The sequence below is a fragment of the Oryx dammah genome, unplaced genomic scaffold, assembly GCF_014754425.2.
Source record: "Oryx dammah isolate SB20612 unplaced genomic scaffold, SCBI_Odam_1.1 HiC_scaffold_13, whole genome shotgun sequence".
Classification (NCBI taxonomy): Eukaryota; Metazoa; Chordata; class Mammalia; order Artiodactyla; family Bovidae; genus Oryx; species Oryx dammah.
In genome coordinates this window covers 4,766,225-4,770,740 of record NW_024070197.1, presented here as the reverse complement: position 1 = coordinate 4,770,740, position 4,516 = coordinate 4,766,225, and the positions used below count along the sequence as shown (strand labels likewise).

Genomic DNA, 4,516 nt, shown 5'->3' with positions numbered 1-4,516 from the left:
CGGTGCAGGGATTAAAGCCAAGTCTCCTGCAATGCAGGCAGTTTCTTTACCTCTGAGCCACCAGGGAAGCCCATTTTAGGGAGGGTTTGCTTTATACAGCAAAGAAGTGACTTGAGTCTAAAATTTGTCAAGTCATATCTGTAGCTTCCAGTGTTTTAGGAATTATAAATCAGAAAAACAAAAATCTGTCCCCAGTACTCCTAGAACCTTTGCAGTTTGTCTATAACCAGACACTTCTGTCTAGAGGTGGAAACAAACTTTAAAAGGATCATCACAGTTACTCAGAAATGTGCACGGTTTTATTAAGGTCCCAGAGAAATGAAACAGCAACCAATTCATGTAAGTTGTCACAATCCAAGAAAGGCATTTTAGTTCTCACTGTGAATGAGAAAGGTAATCAACAGAGAAAAATTCATGATGGTTTAACAGACAAAACGGGGCAGGTGACAGCTGTCTATGACAGCAACAGAAGTAAATCCAGACTTCTCCAAAATGATTTCCAATGAAGCAGATCTCCCCAAACCGCATGACAAAGAATGACTTCCTCACTGATACTTGGACCTCTCACCTGAGTCATCGGCTCCATCCATTCACACATACCTGGGTATACGGCCACTGTCTTCATTCTCCTTATACGCCTGGGCTCCTTCATTTGCTCCAGAAAAGTCACAAGGTCTGGCTTAGAGACCACAAGACCTGTTCATCAGAGAAAGGAATATTTGTTTTGCCAGAGACTCATCACTTTCCAATCTAGTATTCAGCTGTCCCTGAAACACAAAGTACGTAGGCCATGTGACTGTGAGAAGACTTCCTAATGTGCCCAAAGACGACAACAGCAAGTTCACACAGAACTGGTTTTGATACAGGAGAGGGTCTGGTGTTATACTATACTATGACTTTTACACAGTAATATTTTCACCATATTTCTAACCCAAGAAGAAATGACCTATGGCCCACAAATCATTTCAGAAACTATTCTGATCTGGAAGAGAAATGGTAAAATAATCAGATCAACATTGGCATATATATTTTTGAGTGTTGTATTTGTATAACACAGGGTGAACTGCCTATCAAGAAAACACGTAATATTTTTAAAAAGCATACTGTGATCCAAGAGTTCTTGAGTGGGACAAATGTGCCATTTATTTTAACAACTTTATTTTTTTTTCTTAGTATTTTAAACAAGTTTATTTTAATTGGTAATCTCGAAATTCTGCTTCATGAATGATATTTTGAACATAAAGGAAGTACAATACTAAGGTAAGCATTCATACTTACTTTTGAACATCAAGTGTTTTACAAATTTTACACATCTAATAGGATAGCGTCCTCTGCAGGAACAATCATTTTAACTATTTAGGATATATCTTTCTGAGAGTTTTTAAGAATCTTGGATGTGCAACAGAAATAATTTAAAATCAATAATGTTGTTGCCCCACCTTTTTGCAAATATTTAGCAAACATTCCTTAAATAGCTTAAATTTACTTCACTTTATGTACTCTAGACTCTAATAAAACACAGACAAATACACAGGGACAACTCTAATGAAAGTTCACAGAAGTCTCTCTAATGGTGAAGAATACAAAAAACAAGCAAAGTAATCAATCAAATCATATGAACATTTTCATGCATATATATTAAAATGGAACTATATATTCATTTCATAAAATGAAACAGTCTAAGGCCACGGAACATGTAAGTACAATTTTCAAAGTTTAGAATAAATAAAATATTCATGAAATGATGTCTTTAATATATACCCTAGGTTTTGCTTGCATACACACATGCACATAAACACACAAAGGGTAAAAACAATCTTCTGTGACTAACATATCTTTTGGAAGAAACGTTTTAATCTACCTTTTTGTTAAAACTCGTGTGTATTTTAGCATATATGGTAAAACAACTATTTCTAATTGTGCATGAATGTGTTCTGAGTCCCATTAATCATGTCCAACTCTTTGTGGCCCCCATGGGCTGTAGCCCTCAATCCATGGGATTTCCCAGGCAAGAACACTGAAGTGGGTTGCCATTTACATCTCCAGGGGACCTTCCCCACCCAGGGATCAAACCCAGGTCTCTTGCATTGGCAGGCAGATTCTTTAGCGCTGAGCCAACTGGGTACATTGAAAACAATTTTTCCTCTTTAGTAACAGTAATTGAAAATACAATATGAGAAACAGTCTATATTTTGTTAGTAAATATACCATGACACATATGAACAGCACATTTTCAGACCTATGTGAAGAAACTGTAAAACTTTACTGAAGGACATAAAGTCTGAAAATCACAAGTTTTACTTGGAAGATGTAGTGATATAAAGACTTCACTGCAAATTCAGAACAGTTCAAACTCAAAACAAACATGGGCATATCAAATGTAAGTCTCAGCTGTATCTAGGAGAGCTAACAAAATTTTGAATATAAAAACAAAAAAGCCTAAATAGAGGGAAGCTGCCAAATTACAGATGAAACTATCACTGTATAGACTAGTTGAAATTTTAAACTAAATGAAGCACAATAGCTACAAGATAGCCAAAGAAGCTCACCTAAAGAGAGACTTGGATATTACTTGGAACAATAAAAGAGTAGGATGAAATGCAACATAATATTTTGTAATCATGCAACAGGTGAAGTATTCCAAAGCAACATCAAAAATCAGAAGGGGAGAAAATATCACAGGGCATAAAGGAAAGATTTGGATTTCAACGTTGTGTAACAAAGAATTTAGGGACTTGCCTGATGGTCCAGTGGTGAGAAATCTGCCTGTCAATGGAGGGGACAAAGGTTCCATCCCTGGTCAGGGAAGATCCCACAAGCCTCGGAGCCACAACTACTGAAGCCCACCCGCTCCAGAGCCTGCCAGTTATTAATACAACGACTGAACCCCTGCCTTAGGGACAGAGCTCCACAACAAGATAGTAGCTCCTCCTAACACAACAGAGAAAGCCCAAGTGCATCAGCAAAATCCCAGCATAGCCAAAACTAAATAAATATTAAAATTGAAAAAGAAAAATAGAATTTAGCAGGTTTTGGTCCGCAGGTTCTGGGAGTTTGCTTTTACTCTTGGAATTTAAGTGTTTTCATTCTCGGAATTTCCTTAGTGACTGCAATGGCTTTATTACTCTCCGTGGGACCTGAAAATTTACGCTAACAAGATGACTTATGTGGGCCCTTAGTTTAATAAGGGAATGACTCAGGTTGGGAGGCTGGTCATTTCACAAAGACCAACGAAGTCACTAGAGATATGGGGATTTGAGCCACGTGGGCTAATTAGCCCAACCTCTAAGGAGGGAAGAATGCTGGAGATGTTATCAACCACGCTTACGTAGCTAAACGCCAATAAAAATTCGGGACTTAAAAGCTTGAGTGGGCTTCTTTGGCTGGCAATACTCTGTTTTCTGTCACACTGATATGCAAGGAGAGCAATGGGTCCCTTCGGATGATGACTATGGGTAAGTTCAGACAAACCCGTTCAGAAGTTAAGGGGCTTAATCAAGTTCAAAAAAAGAGCATTTCAGGAAAGAGAGACAGAACAAACAAACAAAAGGACTATACCTCTTACCTCGGAACGAGTCATTTCTGACTCCTTGCTTTCCTCATCCTCCGGGCTTCTTTATCAGGTAAGATCAGTCTTGGGAAATGACCCCTGACTGTTGAAAACAGGCAGTTCAATACTTAGAAAAACACACCGAGCTCCCTGTAACACAGCCCCACACAGAGGGAGGATCTCAACAGGTACAAAACACAATCCTCTACGGCCACTGACACAGCAAGGATTCTGGAACACAGAATCAAACGAGGTGGTTTTAGTTTTATTCTTTTCTTCTGAACTCGCGGCCCTTCCTGTGAAAACCACACGTTCTAGGCTGACCCTCCCCTTCAAACCTTAGGCGAGACCCTGACCAAGCTCCATACAGAACAGAGCCTCCTTCACCTCTTAATGGATCAGGGACCTAGGGGTTGGGCAATGCAGGACTTTAAGCAGCGGTCTCTCCCAGGTAGAAGGCAGAGCTGCCAGAGAAGGACACGGACTCTAGAACGATTTTAACAGGAAGCGGACGTGGGCCGCAGGGACCCGGCAGCTAAGCTAACGGACTTCAGAACTTCTCACGGCGATGCGAGGACACACTGGGGACGGGAACATGGGGACGGCAGATTGAACGTCCACAGAGACCCCCGAAACCCAAGTGTGAAGGACAAAAGGCTGTGGGACTAGGAAATCCAGATTTTAAACAAACACACGAACAAAGTCACCAGAACTCTCTCTGACTCATTTAAGATCAATTCCGGGTCTGCAGGATACAGCGCACGCGCGGGCGGAAGATCCGGTACAGAGGAAGGTGAATGCGCCACGCCGCGGCCGACGAGAGGCGCAGTAAAGTGGGGCGTAGGACGAGGCCAGAACCGCAAGTACGTAGGGGCGGGGCCAGTGGGGGCGGGGCCAGTGGGGCGGAGCCTTGCCTCCCCTCACCCCCGCTCCTGTCAATTCTGGGCCTGTTGGTCCTTGTGTCCA

At 41.3% G+C, this 4,516-nt stretch overlaps 1 long non-coding RNA gene across 1 annotated transcript; it reads right to left on the bottom strand.

Annotated features, from left to right (window-relative positions):
• Positions 1-637: 637 nt before the first annotated feature.
• On the bottom strand, positions 638-4,302 carry LOC120872100. Its single transcript, XR_005723181.1, has 3 exons — positions 4,246-4,302; positions 3,566-3,649; positions 638-696 (listed from the first exon to the last, which is right to left on the bottom strand). It is a non-coding gene; the product is annotated as an uncharacterized LOC120872100 (long non-coding RNA).
• Between the last annotated feature and the right edge of the window lie 214 nt (positions 4,303-4,516).